This window comes from Panicum hallii, chromosome 8, assembly GCF_002211085.1.
Source record: "Panicum hallii strain FIL2 chromosome 8, PHallii_v3.1, whole genome shotgun sequence".
NCBI classification, from domain to species: Eukaryota; Viridiplantae; Streptophyta; class Magnoliopsida; order Poales; family Poaceae; genus Panicum; species Panicum hallii.
In genome coordinates, this window is record NC_038049.1 from 29574904 (window position 1) to 29589480 (window position 14577).

The window sequence follows — 14577 nt, forward strand, 5'->3', positions numbered from 1 at the left end:
TGGGGACCTCACCTCCGGTCACCCCCTCTTCCTCCCAAGCCCACCCATGGATGTGCCGTGAGCTCCTGGTGCCAGTAGGCCAGCCCTTCTCCACCCCCCGCCACCCCCCCTCACCAGAATTTGGCCGGCAATCTCCCTGCTCTTCTTCCCCGACGAGCCAAGGGCATATTTGTGATGATTTCAAAAGATCTAAGGGTTTAGCTGCAAGATTCCAGAGCCCCCCAATTCAAAAGCTGTGAACTTCAAAAATGTGTAGAAAATTGTAGAAAATTTGGAAAAATGCCAAACCAGTTTTGTTTGAATCCTTAAGTTATATTCGACTACTTTTATATAGTAAGTTTGAGCTGTATGTGTGTAGTTTTTGATGTAAATTAAATACTAGGAAATGAGTGTTTTATTTGTATCTCATGTTATATGCATGTGTTGTGGCTAAATTTTGGAACCTAGGTTGTATGTTCCATGTGTAGCTCTGTGTAAAAATTTTGAGTTCTTTACTACTCAATTACTTAGAAATTCGAGTACCTTTGTTATATGTTGAAAAGTTTAGATTTTAATTAAGGATGTTTCTGTTAGTATTTGTATTTGAAATTTATACCATAATTTCCTTTTTGCATGTGTAATCCATAGTAAAAGTATTAGGATTAATAGTAGGCTATGCACCAAGTTATGGATTTTTGCTTGTTTTCAAGCATAATTCATTTATGCTAGTTTTTATTCATAAAAAAATTATTATGAGAATATGTTGAGGTGTTACTCTTAAGTAATGTGGGATGTCCACAAATTCTCAACCCATGATCAGGTGTAGAACAACTATAAGTAGATCCATAAAATAATAACCTAGGGTTATTGAAGATAATTAGTTAGTCAAATAAATAAAGGTGTTAAATGTAATTAATTTAATTATTAAGATAATCAAACTTGCTACCTTATGCAGTAGTTTAAATGTTTAGGGTAAACAATCATGTTAATTAATGTAACTAAGTGGTTTAATTAATACCCGATAAATGACTGCCGAGTGAAGGGAAATTGTGTTGTTTGCTAGTATGTAATGTTAAGTTTGTTGGATTGCAACTTTATTGTGAAGTAGAATAAAAGTCTATGCATTTTCTAAACTGCATCATTTACATCACATGTAGACTCGACGCTTCTCACCGACGGCGATTATCAGATTCTTCCGGAACCCGAAGTGGAAGTCTCAGAACACATTGGGAACCTCACTGAAGATTTTATTAACATTCCTGACCCCAGCATCGCCAGTGAAGGCAAGCCCCGGACATAAACCCACTACTTTATTTACACTGCAATCTACATTTATATATATACTTGTGCATTAAGTTCTTAGGACATAAACCCTAGTTGCATATTCCTAGGAACCGATGTACTGAATATTAGAACCTGAGTGCGACTAGTGCCATGCTAATAGGACCGGTAGAAATTCGATTTAGAATCGTCCGTTTCTCGTGGAGATTGAGACTGCTTAATTCTTCTGCCACATAGAGTAACAAGAGCAATCTTATGATGCGTAATACTAGGTATGCTTTAAAAAGGCTCTACCTTGCTTGAGTAGTTACAGGTGCTTCCCTAGAATAGTTAAAGGAACTAGAACCTGAAAGCTAAAATATGAAATTGAGGACCTACTCGTTATTGCTTTTCAGCTGAGGCAAAACCTAAACCCCATCAAAGCCTTCATGGTCTAGTTACGGGCTAAGTATACCCTAATTCCGGGTAAGCCTTGCTGAGTATTAGAGTACTCAGCCTTGCAATATGATTTTATTTCAGGTAATGCCCTTGAAGACCCTACCCTTCCCATACCTTGGCCCTATGCTTTGCCTGATGGTTGGTCCATGGAGTGGGACCCGTCCCCGGCCAACACTGATCATAATGAGTGATGTCATGCCATGGCTTAGCATGATGTCCGTACTGGTGACGTATACAGTTGTCGTACTTTAAATTCCGCTACCGTGAACTTGAACCTTTAAACTGGTTTGTAATAATGACTCTCAGTTTAGAACCTTTGCTACTTCTGCAAACTCTTGTAATATAAGTGTTTGTGATGTAAAATATGTTGGTAATTGTATCTCTGGACTCGCCTTCATGCGAGGTACCTTGTTTGATTCTGCTTTCGGTGGTTTATCGGGACGTTACCAGACAGGCCAAGGAGTTACACTGTTTGAAGTACGATGGGAGCCCTTGAGAGAGGACTTGCGTACTTGAGCCAGTGTAATTCAAGTTGGTTCTGCCACACTTTTAGTGGTTTTGGGTATAGTTTTCAGCTAAAAAGAAACAAGGAGTAGATCCTAAATTTTCAAATCTTTAGCTTTCAAGTTCTAGTTGATTATCCATTCTGGGTAAGCACCTATAACTACTCAAGCATGGTAAAATCTTTAGCCGAACATCATCTTTGATAACCATATAGTTGCTCTTTTTACTCTATGTGGCAAAGGAATCAAGCAGTCTCAATCTCCGCGAGAAACAGACGATTCTGAATCGAATTTCAAAACCTTGCAAGGCAAACCTAACTCACACGCTTGGAACATCCAACGATTGTTCCAAAGCAACCGTTTGCCTTTCATTCCGACTCATGGATCAGATCCACCGCAAGGGACTGCAGGACCATACGCACATCCAATGTGCAGGACGTACGTCTGTAGCGCGACTACATGATCGTACTCCTATCCACCTGTGCGAAACGTACGCCTACAATGTGCATGACTGTAGGACGTACTCACATCTACTTTGGAACGTACTCCCGCACGTCGGTGCATGTGCAAAAAACCAAATTACGAGTGGTGGGAGGTATGTCCACTCCTCAGGCCGATTGGTTATTAGGCGTACCGCTTACCATATTTCACGTCATGTGGCTAGTACTTTCAAACGCTTAACCACCGCTACCACACACTGCGACCTTAGCCAAATTTATCAACACAGACAGGGTATCATTTCAACCGTGATACTTCACATAAATCCCGTCCGTCATCCTTATAGTGATTACAGGAATGTAAACATTACAATTCCTATAAAGCTCGCGAGTGATAGGCAATCACTCGACTTCTACCGGTCCTATTAGCATAGCAGCTATTTGGACTCAAGTTCTAGTATTCAGTACATTGGTTCCTAGGAATATGCAATTAGGGTTTTTAGACAACTCCTAAGAACTTAATGCACAAGTATATATATATACAAGGGTAGATTGCAGTGTAAATAAAGTAACGGGTTTATGTCCGGGGCTTGCCTTCTTGAGTGGGGCTGGGGCCAGGAGTGTCAAAGTTTTCCGAACTTTGATTCGGAGCTTCAGTTAGATTTTCGATGACGTTCCCGGGGTCTTCAGAAATTTCCACTTCTGGTTCCGGGATCAGTTTGTAGTCTCCGTTGGCGAGAGTGGTTGATTCTATATGATATGCAAAGATGTGGTTTAATGGATGCATACACTTTCATTTCACTTCACGATAAAGTTGCAATCCAAAGAAACTAACATTACATACTAACAAACAACACAATTTCCCCTTTACTGGGCAGTCATTTATCGAGTATAAACTAACCTAGTTAGCTACACTAGACAACATGTTTCATTTTATTATAGAACAGACTACTATAGCACTGGGGTTGAAACTTTTATTAATTACAGATTAAGCTATTTCTAAGCTACTGTAAATTTTTCAAGATTTATTCTCCACAGAATTAATTCTGAGAAAATAAACAAAATTGACCACAAGCTAACAAGATTCATTTTTAGTTTCTGTTCTAATCATCAACTGGTGCTCAAATTTTATAGACAGCAGCATATGACTAAAACAAGGCTCTACATAAATTTCCAAGATTTCTTAGGCAAGAAAACTATTTAACATGATTAAAGCTTACTTAAAAAGTACTAAATCAAAGAAATAGCTAAACAGAAGGAATGACCATGAAATTTTTATAGCAACACTAGAGTCACATGAACATCTCACCATAAAAGTTTCACAGCAAGACATGGTTTCAATTATCAGTTAAGGAAAAGATAAAAACAACTAGCATTTAAACACTAGTAACACAAATCTATTTTTATAAAAAAACTTTCAACTAACACCCAGCATATTATGATTCTACTGTAAAGATCTCTTCAAGAGGATTCCAAAACATCAAGATTTGCATTTTTCTGATTTTTCTCTGAATTTCTATGGATTTTTAAATCTTGCAACACAAAATAACAAAGGAGTCCCTCAAGGCACTATTCATTTGAGTCACGGGCTTCGCAGACAGCCCCCTGGGCTTTTGTTTCTTTCAACCCGAGGTCCTTGGTCGTGGTTAGAGGGGGGGCGCTGGTTTGACCGGCCAAATCCGGCGACGGTGATCGCCGGCGGCGAGGGTGGAGGGGCGTGGAAGCTTCACCAAGTCCGTGCGCACCTACAGGTGCCCGGGATTGAGGTTGGGGTGGCCTGTAGCGGCGGCGCGACGAGAGCAGGCGGGTCGGCGGCGGAGGAGAATGGAGGAGGCGGTGCTCCGGTGAGTTCTGGGTGAGGGGGAGGGGTCGGGAAGCTTCAGTGCGCCGTGGAGAAGCTAGATACGGGGTCAATTGGAGTCCAGGAAGGTCGGGGATGGGTGCTCCACAGCGAGCAGGGGCGGCGGCGGATGGCGGTCGCCGGCGATGGCGCTCCGGCAGGAATTCGATGACGGTTAGGGGCTGGTGAGCACGAGCAGGTGATGAGGAAGCTCGCTACCGTGTCGGTGGGGGTAATGGGCGATCGACAGCGGCGACCCACGACGGCCAGTAGCTCACCGGGTTGGAGGAACGCGCGGCGGTGGTGATCGGGGGTCTGGGATTGGGGAAACGGCAAAAGAACAAGGGGAATGGTTTGCGGGGGTTCTTGTAGTGCTAATGCGCGAAGGATGGGCTCTGGGGTGCTGCAGCGAGCCATCCACGGCGGCGGCGAGGTGGTGGCCGGCGGTGGGTTTTTGGGCGTGTGGCACTGGGATGGAGGCTCCAGCGCGAGGAGTAGAGGGCGGTGGGGAGCTCTGGCGCGACGCGTGGAGAAGTTAGCAGGCAGGCGGTGGTGCGGCAACGGGCAGCACAGCGGCGGCAGGGGGGATGCTCTGCGCCGGCGGCAGGGAGGAGCAGAGGGGTGCCAGAGGAAGAAGAAGAGAGGGGGGGGAGGGTGTCCGAGGGGTCTCTTTGCAATTTTCAAAAATCTCAGGGATCCTTCTATAAAGTAAAATTTCCCGCTGATCCAAAACCCTAATGAGAAATGATCAAAATAGAAGTTGTAGAGTTTTTCAAACTCTACAACATTGCTTTAGGGTTCAAGTTCAAAAACCTAAAGTACAATGCTTTATTTTACAACTTTGCACTCAATTCAAACTTAATAAAGTTTTGTCCTTATTAAGGTAAATTTCTTATAATTTTGGACCTAATTGCAAGTTTTCCTGCAATGTCATGATTACTTGCATTATTACACTTTAGCCCTTAGTAACTTTGAAAGTTACTTTTGCACTTCAAATATTTTGCATAAAAGGACTCATACTTTTGCAAAAATTACACATAAGTCCTTATTTTCACATAAACACCCAAATTTCATATAATTCAACATAGCTATTACAATTCCTTCCCTAGTGTGATACAAATTTGACACCTAGGGTGTCACAAGAAAGTATAAGTGTTTTCATGTAGATCATGAAGGAGTTATATGGTTCAACGAACGTATCGTTGTACCCAAGGACCATAGGCTCCGTAAACAGATTTTGGACGAGGCCCATTTGTCCAAATTTTCCATGCACCCTGGTAGTACTAAGATGTATCAGGATTTGAAACAGAACTTTTGGTGGACTTGTATGAAATGAGAAATTGCCAAGTATGTATCGGAGTGTGATATTTGTCAAAGAGTTAAGGCCAGTCATCTAAGGACTGCTGGTATTCTTCAACCTCTACCCATTCCCTCTTGGAAGTGGGAGCATATCAGCATGGATTTTATCGTTGGCTTACCCAACATCTCCCAAAGACATGACTCCATCTGGGTAATCGTTGATCGATTGACCAAGACTGCCCATTTTCTTCCCGTGCATACTACGTATAATGCCAAAAAGTATGCCGAGATCTATTTAGATCAAATCGTTCGTCTTCATGGAGTGCCTAAGACGATCATTTCTGATCGTGGAGCACAATTCATCGCTCGGTTCTGGGAGCAACTTCAATATGCTCTTGGAACTAAGTTAATCCGAAGTTTCGCATATCATCCTCAGACAGACGGACAAACTAAAAGGATAAATCATATTCTGGAAGATATGCTTAGAGCCTGCGTCCTCCAGTATGACAAGAATTGGGACAAATGCTTGTCACTGGTAGAATTTTCTTACAACAACAGTTATCAAACCAGTCTCAAGATGGCTCCGTTCGAAGCATTGTACGGTCGCCGATGCCGAACTCCTTTGAGTTGGACACAAACCGGCGAACGTAAAATCTTTAGACTGGACCTTGTCACTGAAGCAGAAGAAAAGGTAAAGACTATTCAGAGCAATTTAAAAGCAGCCCAATCTTGACAGAAAAGCTATGCTGACATACGAAGGAGACCGTTACAGTTCCAGATTGGAGACTTTGTATATCTTCGAGTATCCCCTACTCGAGGTATTCAACGGTTCGGCGTAAAAGGAAAACTTGCCCCTAGATATGTCGGACCTTTCGAGATTATAGAAATGTATGGACCCATAGCTTATCATCTTCAACTCCCTCCTCAATTAGCAGCCATTCATGATATATATTCCATATATCTCAACTTAGGAAGTGTGTCAAAGTTCCTACTGAAATCATCGATTCCCAAGCCATCGAAATCGAATCTAATCTAACTTATATCGAACATCCCATCAAAGTGCTAGACACTAAAGAAAGAAGCACTAGAAGAGAAACCATCAGGATGTTCAAAATTCAGTGGGATCATCATACTGAAGAAGAAGCAACTTGGGAAACCGAATCCTATCTTCAACAAAATTTCCCAGACTTCCTTCAAGCCAACTCCCAAATCTAATCATCCAATTCCATTCTATTCCGGAATCTCGGGACGAGATTCTTTTTAGGGGGGAAGGCTATGATATTCAGGTATTTAGGATTATAAACACACTAGATTCTAGTATAAAGTGTGCATGTTTGATCTTGTGTATGTGTGTTCAAATTTGAATGCATAAGGGAAAAGGATATTTATGTAATTCTGAAAAATTTAGGTCCTTTAGTGTTAAATGGCTGAGAACGGGAGGTAAAATCAAAACATATGAAGGTTGATTTGCAAAAGTCAAAAACTTGCTTTTAAACCGCAAATATAGGTGAAACTACCCAAAGGATGCAAGTGTGGTGTAGATTTTAAAGAGGATTTAATTAAAGATTAAAACTTTGCTAAGTTTTATATTAGATTCAAATCCTTAACTCTTTTGAAACTGAACCTTAAAGCAAAGTTGTAGATCTTGTTGAACTCTACACTTTTTCTTTTGGGCCCATTTTCATTTGAGCTATGGTTTGAAAGTTATCTAGGCTTTATAGAGGAGTCCCTGCACTTTCGGGAAATTACAAATAGATCCCCCTTCGTCTACCTCCAGCCCTCAGCTCTCTGTTTTCTCTGCCCGACGCCCTGCCGCCCTCGCCGGCCATGTGCCGCGCCTCTGCCGCCCCCACGCCGCTTTTCCTCGCGCCACATGCCGCCCCAGTGTTCGCGCCGCCGCTTCCCACCCCGCGCTGGCTCTCTTCTCGCCTTTCCACGTCGTGCCGCCGCCGCCCGAGCTGCCACCCGTGCTGGCGGCGTTGCCAGCTCCTGCTCGCGCACGCAGTGCCTCTCCCAGCCTTAAAACATGCTCAGCAGCTGCTCCACGATCTTCTTTACTCATTCAAGCACTTCTCTTCCATGGCATTTCTTTTCCCCGAGCGCAGCTCCTCGTCGGAGCGCCACCGCAGCCTCTGGCCGCCGTCGTCAGCCGCCCACACCACCTCCCACCCACGGTCCAGTGCTCCTAGAGCACCACCGCGACTCCCTGCAGCTCACTGACCCATCCAATTTCACTTTCCCGCACTCGAGCATCGTCCCCCACCGCACCGGCGAGCTCAAGCTCCGCCGCCGTTCGGCCTCACCGTCGACCCAACGCTACACCACCCCTTAGCCCCAGCCAAGGGCACCAGCAGCACCACATCATCCCTAGCCACCGGAACGCCGGCGACACCCCTCGGAGCTCCGCCGCCGCCCCTGTTCGCCGTTGATTAAGCCGCCCTAGCCCTTCTCTTCCTCAACACAGGCCATCCCCGTGACCGCTATGAGTCCCTGAACATTTCCCCTCACTTGCCCCTCGTCGCCGGTGAGCCCCCTCGCCGGATTTGGTCGCCGTCGACCTGCCCCCTCTGTAAAACCCGACCAAGGGTCTATTTGTAACGATTCAAATCTTTCCAGGCGCCTATCTGTAGGAAATCAGTACCCCTCTCTAATTTAAATCAGCCAACTTGTAAAATCCATAGGAAATTGTAGAAAAATTCAAAAATTGCCAAACCAGTTTTATTGTTTTGAAACTAAATACTTTTTGATTTATTTAAACTTTAGCAAAAGGGTATCTTGTGCATAACTTTTGCATCCTAGCTCTTCTTCCTACGATTTTTGGTGTGTAGTCTATTTAAGGTGAATACGAGCTTGTGTAAAACTTTTAGCACCATTATTGCACCCTAGCTTCAGCTAATTTAAGTTTGTTCAAATCAAGCTTGAAAGGATTTGAATTCATTCAAACATGTTCCTAAGCTTTTCATGCTTAGATATTTTTACCATATGTTGATATGTTAATAATTAGTTAATAAGTAAGTTTTCAAGAATTTATAGCACTGTTTTACCTAAGATTTGAATTTAAACCTAACATTTGAACTAAATTCAAATATCCTAGTGTCTATTTTTAGAAACTTATGAAAAATTCACAGTAAGCTCATCCACTAGAAGAAAGCGTACCCACAAAAATTCAAGGCTAGAGCCTTTGTGGATTTCAAAATAAAAATCAAACTTGTTAACCTAATTCAATTAATTTAACTAATTAGGATAATTGAATGAGGATACCAATAATAAGTTTATATTTAAACCTCTTGCTTTATGAATTTATGGGTATTAATCTGTTGGATTGCAACTTTATCGTGAAATAAAACTCTTAACTCAAGAACCATCTAAATCAAATCATTGCATATCATGTAGAGTCAACGACACTCGACGACGGAGACTATGAGTTAGTCCCAGAACAGGAGCAAGGGTTTTCTGAAGACCCAGTAAAGATCATTGAGACTCTAACTGAAGCTCCGAACCAAAGTTCAGAAATCTTTGACACTCCTGCCCCCAGCCCCGCTCAAGAAGGTAAGCCCCGGTGCATAACCCAGTATTTCAAATTACTACATTTATGCAATCCTATATGTATATATTATATCTTGCATTAAGTCTAGGAGTTGAAATGGAACCCTAGAGGCATTGATACTAGGAACCTATGTATTGTGCCTGAGTCCTTATCGGATAGATGCTTTGCTAATAGGACCGGTAGAAGTCAGGTGATTTCCTGTTACTCGCGCGATATAGGAGCTGAATGTTTACTATTCTGCAATCACTATAAGGATGATGGACGAGGTCAGGTGCAGTATCATGACTCGGAAGGTTCCCCCATCTGTGTTGATAAAAGTTAATAAGGTCGCAGTGTGTGGTAGTGGTGGCTAAGCGTTTGAAAGTACTAGCCACATGCCGCGAAATATGGTAAAGCGGTAAGCCTAGTACCCAATCGGCCCGAGGAGTGGACATACCTCCCACCACTCGTATTTTGGTTTTTCTCACGCACCGACATGCGGGAGTACATTCCGCACAGCGGACAGGAGTACGGTCATGTAGTCGCACTACAGACGTATGTCCTGCACAATTGGTGTGCGTACGGTCCTACAGTCGCTTGTGATGGTCCTGTTCCACGTGTCGGAATGAAAGGCAAATGGTTGCTTCGGAACTATCTTTGGATGTTCCAAGCGTGTGAGTTAGGTTTGCCTTGCAAGGTTTTGAAATTCGATTGAGAATTGTCCGTTTCTCGCGGAGATTGAGACTGCTTATTCCTTCTACCACATAGAGTAAGAACAGTAACCATTATGGAATAATCTGGATGGATGTTAATCTCTACCCTATTTGTCTAGTATAGGTGCTTACCTAGAATGGCTAATGAAACTAGAATCTGAAAGCTAAAATATGAAAGTTAGCTCATACTCTTTGTTGCTTTTCAGCAAAAGAAAACCAGAGCCGCACAACCTTTCATGATCTAGTTATGGGCTAAGTATACCTGACTCCGGTTAAGTCTTGCTGAGTATTAGTATACTCAGTCTTGCTAGTCTATTTTTCAAGTATGACCTTTGAGAACCCCATGGATGTTCCCGTATGGCCAACCTCTGTTCCGTTTGGCTGGTCCGTGGAATGGGATCCGTCCCCGGCTGGCAGTGACCCTCCGGAATGACACCAGGTTTCGGGCTGAACGTGGTGTCAACCTTCGCGACGTGTATAGTCGCGTGTTTATTTCTTCCGCTATAACTCTACACAAGCTGGCATAGCTTGTGGTTTTTAAACAATGTTTGTATAAATATATTTAAGTTTGAAATGGTTTGTAATAATGTTTAATATTCTGTGAATTAAAAGTTGGTAAGCTGTTGTGCAATTGTAAACTCACCTTCGTGCAAGGTAAACCTGCTTTGATCTTGTTGAACCGTGGTTGTATCCGGCGGTGACCCGACAGACCAATGGATTGCTCTGTTTGAAGTGCGTTGAGTTAGGATCGCCTGTATAGCGATGACTAGCGCGCTTGAGCCGGAATAATTCAGGCGGTTCTGTCACATATAAGGGGGGACAAGGACCCTCTCAAAAGAAGATCATCAGATCATTCTACACCAAGGCAATACAAACCACCATACAGGACGTAGGGTATTACGTACCTCGCGGCCCGAACCTGTCTAAGTTTTGTGTTCCTTGCACCTTCGAGTTCCTAATCTCGGCATCTCCTCACCTAAAACTTACCACCTTGGGCATATCCCTCGGTGGGCAGCCAGTAAAACACCAACAGCTGGCGCGCCAGGTAGGGGGCACACGTCAAAGATCCATCGGCGAACTCGATGGCATCTTTCCAGTTCACCAGGTCAGTACCTTCTCAGGGTACAACTCTTGTTTTTGGCCCGTGGGTCTGCATCGCAAATGGCGAGGGCGATTTCCGTCGTTTCCTCATCGACATGAAGCCGAAAACCCCCACGGCATTCTCTCAAAGCGACCTCAGCAAGTTCGTCAGTGATCTCGATGATTTGTCAATTCATGGGTCCGCGACAAGGATCAAGGAGGAGTCTGCTTCCAGCGCGACTTCATACGGCGCTGCAACAACTTTCCTTGGGTTGGACTTGTTCCAATCTGAGGACTCGCATAGCCGATCATGACTCGGCCAACGCGATTTGGCCACTGATCATCAGGAGGCCAACGCCTCTGAGTCCCTCTCCATATTGGAGGAGGACTTGGATTCTCTACTCCAAAAGCCTGAAGCCACCGTATGTCGGGGGGCTTCGGGTTGTTGTGGTGCCAACAGTCTAATGGTCACCTCCACCCCGGAGGGGCATTTTGTACATTGGAAGGGCATGAGCCTTTCTGATCTACTCGAAGCCGATGATCGACTTGTGGCGCACCTCGAGCCTTTGCCTTTCCAGGAAGGCAGGCCGTTGGCCACCGTGGTAGAAGGGTCGACTGAACTAGTCGACGCGAGCTCTGATGAGCTCATCTGTCGCCAGGTGCTAATGGCGGAAGAAGGCGAGGGCGATGGCGATTCCCCCATCACCAAATTTGATGATGTATCTGAAGATGAGGTCACAGCCAACGCCGGCGCCGAAAAAGACGCCGATCGTGAGGCATGGAGGGCCAGGAACAGAGCCTGCACAATCCGATGGAGGAGGGTCAACGAGCGCAGGCGATCTATGCAGCACGAGCTTGACCCTGAATTCGCCGCCGTAAGCGAACAGGGCTTCAAAACTCCGTTGGCCAACATTGCCAGGGGTACGGCCATACTCGAGCGCAGTAACAATTCAAAGTGTGCGTCAAGCAGTTCTTTACGCGCAGAGGGCCTGGATCCAGCTGGATCAGCACAACCCGGCATCTACCGTCAGGGAGGAGCGCGTGGGTGAGAGCCGGAGCCAGGCTCACAGCCAAACGGCCAGCGGCCATCCTCGACCTCAGCCCAGCCACAACAACGACAACGCTCGCGGAAGCTAGGCCCCTGGCGGGAGGCAGCAGCCACCTCCAGGGGGTAACCCGCGACAGGCCAATCATCGGCCTCCTCTAGAAGACCTGCGTCAGCACATCAATGAAGGTCGTGATGCGCGGTACGTGATCGACTCCAGGCGCAAGGTTCGTGAAGAAGTCGAGACCGAAGGTACTGACTGCAGCGACCGCTTCCCAGCTTTCTCTGTACGGTTCAGCAGCTACAAGTATCCTGAGGGCTTCAAGCCGATCAACATCACCAAGTACGATGGCAAGCAAGCTCCTCAGCAATGGCTACATTGCTACTCCACGGCCATTGAAGTCGCGGGGGGCTCCAACATCACCAAGGTTGCCTACTTCCCGATGGCTTTGGACCCAGCGCCGCTCACGTGGCTGGAGAGCCTCAGCAACAACTCGATCGACTCTTGGGAGCGGCTCAAGAAGGTCTTCATCGACAACTTCCAGGGGGCGATCGCTCGCGCAGGTACTCGTCACGAACTTACTCAGTGTAAACAGGAATGTAACGAGCTCCTGCGGTCCTATACACGTTGCTTCTTTGATGTCCGCGCTACCATTGCAAACATCTCGGAGGGAGGACGACATTATCAACTGCTTCTACAACGGCATCACTGACCCAGGCATCTACAGAGACTTCAAGCGGAACAGGCCGAAAACTGTTGCGGGCCTTCATGATATGATGCACGGCTAGTCGGAACAGGAGGAGAAGATGCGGGAGTGGTTCCCGCGGTGCCAAGATAGCAATTTGAGGCGTCCAAACGACAACCGCAACGACAAAATCCAGCGGGCTATGCGGGTCCACCCCGAAAACGCAGGCCAGATGATCTCATCGTGGCCGTCGAGCGTCCTTCACGCGGCAAGAAGCCGATGATGCAGGAGGAGTTCGAGAAGCTCCTGCAGATGAAATACCCATGGCATCTAGGTGCCAATCATGCGGCCATCGACTATTACCACCTCCGGAGGATATTCAGCAACCCCGGTGGTGGCAACAAGAACAAGAAGCCAGTAGACAAGGAACCCGAGGACGATGACCAAGAGGTTCAAGGGCGCAACGCGAAGTTCCAGGATGCTTCGAAGACCGTCAATGTCATCTTCGGGGGTGAGGGAGACTTTGGCTCCAGGCGGGACCAGAAGCTGCTTCTCCAGGAGATCATGTCCATCGAGCCGGTGGTGGAACTGGGGCTTTGTCTATCGACTTCAAGCCATGCATTGCAATCAAGTCTCAAGCCCAAGTCAGTTTTATGGCTGAGTGGAGAGAGAATCAAATTCCAACTCTAGTTGACAAGCCAGAGCATTGGACCATGTACTTCGATGGATCTCTCAAGCTCAACGGCGGCGCCGCCGGAGTCCTATTTATTTCTCCACGGGGCGAACAGTTGAAGTATGTCCTTCAGATCCTTTGGGAGGTATCCAATATTGAAGCCGAGTATGAAGCCTTGCTTCACAGGCTACGTTTGGCGATATCACTAGGGATCAAGCGACTACTTGTATATGGCGATTCTCTTCTTGTCGTTCAGCAAGTCAACAAAGAGTGGGACTGCAACAAGGAGACAATGGACGCTTATGTACAAGAAGTGCGCAAGCTAGAAAATAAATTTTCTGGCCTGGAGGTTCATCATGTGGTACGGGAGCATAACGTTGGCGCGGACATACTGTCCAAGCTAGGATCCACCCGTGCATAGGTTCCAGCTGGAGTTTTCATCCAGGAGCTGAAACAGCCATCCATTAAGTCCTCACCTCAGGTAACCACTGATGATGGCCTTCAACAGCCTGATCAGGAGGTTATGATGCTTAGGGAGGACTGGAGAGAGGCTTACATCGACTTCATCCGGGATCAAAAACTTCCAGCAGGGGTGAGCGCAAGAAGTGCAGAGGCGGCTCATGTCATGCGCAGAAGCAAGGGTTTCGTCCTAGTCGATAGCAAGCTCTATCGGTGTGGCGCACGATCAGGGGTGCTCATGAAGTGCATCATGAAAGAAGACGGCTATGACATATTGCGGGAGATACATGAGGGCGTTTGCGGCAACCACGCAGCTTCGAGAACGCTGGTGGGAAAAGCATACAGAGCTGGTTTCTGGTGGCCCACTGCAATGACCGATGCTGAAGACCTCATGCGGAGATGCCAAAACTACCAATTCTTTGGAAAGCAATCTCATGTCCCAGCTCACAGTCTCATCACCATACCGCCATCTTGGCCATTTGCTTGCTGGAGCCTAGATATGATTGGGCCCTTCACAACAACGCCAGGCGGTTTCACCCATGTATTGGTGGCTATCGACAAGTTTACCAAGTGGATCGAGTACAAGCCGATAGCCAAGCTCACGCCAGATCGGGTTGT